We start from the raw sequence: 6,618 nt of genomic DNA on the forward strand, positions 1-6,618 counted from the left end.
TACTAATGTTTGTCGCACCTACTTAAAAGCTGAAACGTTTGAATCATTGGGATAGTACCCTGCCGGTGCTGACGAAAAGCTCTTTTTATGGGACGGGTCACTTCCAACTGACAGCTGGCTGTCCTATATGACCCGAACAATACAGTATGATATGACACACGAGCTCACAAATTATGATACTCTGCTTGGACAACATCCTCCACTTCCAATACAACAACCGCTTTTTCTTAGACACTAGGAATGCATGAGAGTATCATGAGTGAGCGAGAGAAATGTATGATGGAGTGTCACCAACTGTGCTTATATTGACAGGCATCAGTGTTACTACGATACTGTTTGATATTACTATTTGCTTTCAGAGCGTAGCCCCACAAACATCGACTGTGAGTTCTCGATCGATCCACGGCCAGACCCCTCAGAGGAGAGCCTCCTTACAACGGAGGTACAATACCCTTCAAAAAGCTGATCTCAATCAACTAATACCTACTTCACTGACCCGGTTGTGGGGAAAATAAGGATGCAATCGATCAAACTATAAGTTAGTGCTAGAGTGCCGTCAATTACATGGGCCGTGTTCGTTCATTTCTGAGCGTCTAAGTGGATTGAAAGGCTACAAAGCTAACCTACCAGCTGCCTGCTAACACCACCTCTTGTCTACAAATGTGTATCTCATGGTTTGGCTTTAAGAGAAATGGTGATCGCACTCCTTAGAAAGAGGCATTAGCAACAGTATTGTCGTCATAATCGCTTTGTATTAGACCAAGGCGTATGTTGTTTAACAGGGACAAAACTAGTATATGCTCTCTGAATACAGACCCCAGAGTCTGACACTTGGTGAAAGGATATTCCACAGGGCTCAACGATTGATAGTGTGTGCTGTCTTTGAGGGGGTGCAATCGAAGAATGGGCCAGGACTGAGAAAAATAGGAAAGTGAAGAAGGCCTGAAGGAGATGTCTAATTTTTGACAGATATAGAAGATACTGCTTGAGGAGAAAAGACGGGGGGGGAACCCGTCCTTCTTATCCTTCCAAAGCCCACAGTCGTACACAAGCTATGCACTGCAAACCAGAGCAAAGGTATGATATCATAAAAACAACAACCAGAAAGCCCTAGCAGCAATGATGACACACAATCTCCAGCTCTCCCTAACCTTACAGCCTGCAAATGCGCCATGCCAACTACGATACCAGTAAAGCAAAGCATTCACAATTGTGAAGTGGGAACAATCTGCTCAACGTAAAACCTATGCCGGATCAAGACCTTTCGACCGGTCTTCTAGAAGTTTGGACTACGTCTATAATAAAACAGGTGTTGACATCTACCTTCCGTGGTTGCTGCTCGTTCACTTGACAGGAGAATCACGGTAAGCATCCGTCCATGGGTCCTTAGTGCTCTCCTCTTTACACTCCTCTCGTTCCGCATTTATGGGTAGGTTTATCCAAGATATCCCACCGCAAGTCAGGCAGGTCTATTGGCATTGTCATTTCTCCTCTTTGGCGTGGCTGCCCGATCACTTCCATTGGCAAGGTACCATTATTCGAGAATTTTCTGCCAGCAGTTTCTGTCTAAGGTATATCCTGCTTGGCAATCCAAAGCAGTACCAATGAGGTTTCGGACAGAGGCGGCAATTCTTTCCTCCATTTTCTCAATTACAGATACACCTGCAAGGCTCGAAGCTCTGCATTCTGAACACTCCATGCTTTTATGCTTAGTTGTCTTGGACTCTCCATCCTATCGCGGTGTTCAACCACGGCGGGGCAAGCTTCATGGGCAGAGAATAAGTCCAAGGAATCTAGAACTCAGCGGTCTTGAATCCCTTTGGGTGCAGCATTGTATGCATTGTATGCCACACGAGCATAACAAGCTTGTCACCCACTCAATCTTGCTCTTACGAGTACTCATGAAGGGGTAGGTGCCCGAAAGGTTCTTTCCAAGAAAACACACGACATACGTCCATAGCAGCCATGAGATACCACATGTCATAATACAGTAGTTTCTATCGGGCAGGCCGATATGGGCAGGTCTCCAGTCCCCTTTTGACTGCCTTCACCCTCGAGCCCCCTCCTGCTGCCGAACAGAGTGGAATCAAGATTAGACGCCCATGACGCAAAAACTCCTACGTGTTTAGTCCTACGCACTCCTGTCTCGGTGATTTAACCAGTTAAGTTCCCTCTTTTGTTTCTCTTTTCTTTCTTTCTAGAAGCTAGCCAACCATCCATCAGGCTAGCGTTGTAAACACCCCGAAACACTCACGTTCACAGAGAACAAGGGGCGGAGTCGAAAAAGAAAAAGAAAAATATACATAATAATTATTATCATAATAATATCATATCCAGAAACAACAAACCTCCAACGGGAGTGGCCCGCCGACCAACATCCAACGCCCGAAAACGGTAAACCCCCCAAATTACTACGATACCCTCCACCTCAGTTCCACAATTAGTAACCGCACTCCGCGATCCTCATACCACGCCAGACCCAAGGGATAACTCCGAATCACTAAGGATCACTCGCGGCAGATGGAGAGAGGCGAGGCTATCGTAGCTCCGGATGCGGAAGGTAAGCCCACCCTCCCCTCCTCCCCATCCGTGCCGGGCCAGTCCGAGGTCGATATGCCGAACGCGAATGTGTGGTTCGATCCCGACAATAAGTCCCGCTCGTGGCATCTCAACTATCATACAACAAGTAACCGTTTCTAATTTATTTATTTATTCATTTATTATTTCTTTCTCCTCCCTCCATCTTACCAGGCACAGCACACACCTAATCTTTGGGGGGGGGGGGGAGGAGGATCACATCCAACCAAACCTAGTGCCTAAATGACAAGCCTCTCTTTCCTCGGAAGTATCATAATATTATGATACCGTATCTTTTTTTTTTTTTTTTTTTTTTCTTGCGCAGCGCGGTAAATTCCCATTTTTCCATCATCTAACCACTTACATAAATACCTCCAAGGACAGGGGTGACGGGTGATATTCTATGACGTTCAAGGAAATCCCTTTTTCCCACTGCCTGTTCCTCTAACGTCTTCATGTAGTAAGGGCGTGAGAATGGGGTGGGGGGGAAGGGGAGGGAAAGTCGAACGATATTGTAGGATAGGCCAACCCTTTCCGAATCAATCAATGTATGATATTATGGATATCGGGCTTCTGGTCGGGAAAGCCCTCATATCCTAGTAAGGTTTTCTTCGAAATTACCCCACAACGAATAATTTGATAGAAACAAACATATTTCCCAACGTTTAGTGTCGCGGAATCGCGGATAGGATGTCCGGCCATGGAGCAAAGGGCTCAGGTTGAGTCAAGTTGCTACCACCACGTATGGTACTTTTTTTTTTCCTTTTTTTTTTTCCTATCCTACGAGAATACTTCTCCCTCAGTGTGGATGCACAGCGTTCGGCTGCGCTCCGCTGGAGAAGGAGGATCGCCACGCAATATAATAGGGATTTTTCTTTTTGTCTGATGGATGGATGGATGGATGGATGGATGGACGGAGGGAGGTGAGGTGGTCCGGGCGTACTCACATCCCTATAGGGAGCTGCATTTGCATACAATACTCTGACTTCATTTGCGATACTGCTTTACCTCCCTCCACCCCAACCACGCATGGGATCCTTCGCGGAGCTCCAGAATACATGGTCCAATAATTCCCTCTGAGTGCGTAAGCAGATACTGAACTGGGAGAAAGCAAGAAGAAAGAAAAGGAAGGGAAAGGAAAGGCCATAGAGCACATCAAACCTACCTACCCATTCACTCACCTTCAACTAAAGTTAAAAAAAAAAAAAAAAGAGAGAGAATTCAGGCAAATTCAAAACCGTATTTTCCCGTCCATCAATATTTTTCTCCCCCCCACTCAGGATACAAGCTATCTGTCAAAAAACTGGGAATACCCCTTCCAATCATTCCACTCCACAACACACTTGACCTTCCCCGCCCTAGCGAGCCCGAATGTAGGCACACGCAGACAACAGGAGAGAATGGAAAAAGAAAGGTTGGAAAACGGCTTCAATCTCCCCCCTGCGGGAAACCCCGACTACTACCACCCGCCAGTATCCAACATTGCAAAAAAAAAAAAAGAGAGAGAGAAAGAGAGAGAAAATACAGTACACAAAACGCATTGGTCTAGCTATCACCCTTCATTCCTCCTCCTTCCCCCCCTTTGCTCTCCCAAGCAATCCTGACTCGCAAACTCCGCTACAGGAATACCCCCCATGTCCCCGGGACCACGATACAACTACGATACAGCAATGTAAGTACCAGTCAAGGCAAGTCCGGAGCCGGGTAGTCCACCCCACCATCACCACCACCACAAACTCGATCCAACCCCGCACATCAGAGTACTAAATCTCCCGGTAAACCCTGTCATAACCCAATCTAGGTATTCACCCCAAGTTTTGTCCCGGTTTTTTTTTTTTGAAAAAAAAAAACCCCTCTTATTTACTCCTTTGTGTGAGTTTCCCGCGCATCGATTCCCGGGTTCGCAGGATTAGTGGGGTGAGGGGGAGGGGAGTTAATTCCGGGTTTCAAGTTTACTTGTACTTGCATATGATGTATATGCGCTCGTGCGTGCGCGGGCGTTATGAGAGTCCCGAGTGGTCCCGAGCATTTGCTGAGGGTAGACAGATAGATGATAGTGGTGGTGATGAGGGAGGGGGCCTGTGTTTGTCTGTCTCTCCTGCTGCCTCTCTTGTAGTATTCCGGTGGGTATGGGGGGTATCGTACTGACCGATTTGGGGGGTCGTGTCCCGGCAGGTGGTTGAGCTGGAATGCGAGCACAGGAGGAGAGCGGCGGGTGGGGGAGGGGGAGGGACAAGGAAGAGGGGAAGACACGTTGAGGCTTTCCTGTATCGTATTGTCCCTTATGACCCTTTAGATTTTATTTCATTTTCTTGCCATTTTTACCGCAGAGCAGCTATTAGTTTTGTTTTGTTAAAAGCAGAAAACAGAAATACTTGGCGGGTACTACCCCTTATCTTCTCTTGCACCTAACTTCAATAGAGGTACCCTAGTGATCACTCGCCGCTGTGGGCATGGCGGTTCACTTCCTCGTGTATTATTTTGGGGCACGGGCGTGCACGGCTGAAAGAAGGAAGAAAAAAGGGAAAGAGAAAAAAAAGAGATGTTAAAAACATGGCGAGTGATAGACTGTGATTTGTTCTAGACTGGAATTCCGGATCGGCCAGGTGGTGGAGATAACTAGACTCTCCACCCCGGTTAATCCCCTAGTCCAAGATTGCGAGTGGTCGTTTATATCCCGCCCTAGACCTGCAAATCTGTGTACGAGAATGTGTCCAAGAGGATGAAGGCGGAAGGAAGAATTGTGAATGAGCAATGATAATGCGGAGTGCCATCAGAGACCAACGATAATAAGTTGGAAATAGCCCGGTCCTAAGACAAGAAGTGATAAGGAATAAAACCCAAAAAAAAGCTTGTTTTTCTTCTTCTTCCTGTAGCTCGCTGAAAAGGAATAGGCTGTAAAAAAAATCGTGTCTGAGATGTGATATGGGAAGTCTTGGATTACCTAACCACATAAAGAGGCTTTACCAAACGGTGGGTGTCCATGCTAGATCGACGATAAGTCATCCGTTGGGGTTTTCGGTAGAGAATCGCGTATTCGGATTCGAACCCAAACTGCTAGGATACACTTCCCAGAAAGATGATATGATAGACCGACAACCATCCAACCAGCCAGGTATCACAATCCAGAAGGCGAAAATGCGTATCAACACATTTGCAGCCAGACTGGGAATGCTGCTCGGTAAAAAAAAAATGAATGCGGAACAACTGAAAGACTAGGGCCCGGCAACCAAGATAGCTTGTCCCTCTTTTTTCTCTCCCATGCTATCTTGGTGAATTTTTGAGTTAAGGCCTCGATCCCTCTAGGGTTCTCACGGCGAGTGCCCGAGTAAATGAAGTCCCATATCTTATCAAGATGTAGGATACCGTAGTGGTTGTCAATTCCCAACTGCACCGCATACCCAGCTCACATCGCCCACATCACTTCATAATCTCTCCTCCTAAGGAAAGCGAAGGTAAAAAAAAAGGATCCTTCCGTTTCTCCTTCCAAGTGAGTGGAGAGAAATGAGAAAAAGAAAAGAGGAAAAAATAACTCCAAAACAAGACTATTCCCCATCCGTTGGTTATACAAGAAAAAAAAAAACTCCCCCCAAAAAAAGAAAGGACAGTCGCCGGAAACAAAAAACCCCTCCTCTCCCCCCTTCTTCCCCGTAATACTGCAATCAGAAGAGATAAAAGGATACCCTACACATGCACCCTGAGACAAAGTAAAAACCGGGCTCAAAATTCACGGCAAACAAGTGCCGAGTAGAGGGCGTCGCCAATCTGACAGGAAGTCAAATAATTCTCCGCAGCCGTGCCCAAATCTGTAGCAAAGGGAAGGTGAGGAGGGAGGAAGTGTGGTGGTGCTAACCTGACCCTTGGTTCCCGGAGAGCTGTCCGAGGCGAATTGGACTGGGGGGGGGGACGTCAGCGCATGAGAGTAACGATCCCAATACTATCACTTCTTATCGTTCATTATCGTTACCGGAAGATTCGAGTAAGATTTCTCCATCAGAGATTGTCCACTAAGCATTGTCCCCAACGCACTGGGAGTCTAAG

Source organism: Tuber melanosporum (genome assembly GCF_000151645.1).
Source record: "Tuber melanosporum whole genome shotgun sequence assembly, scaffold_68, strain Mel28".
In the NCBI taxonomy this organism is placed as follows: Eukaryota; Fungi; Ascomycota; class Pezizomycetes; order Pezizales; family Tuberaceae; genus Tuber; species Tuber melanosporum.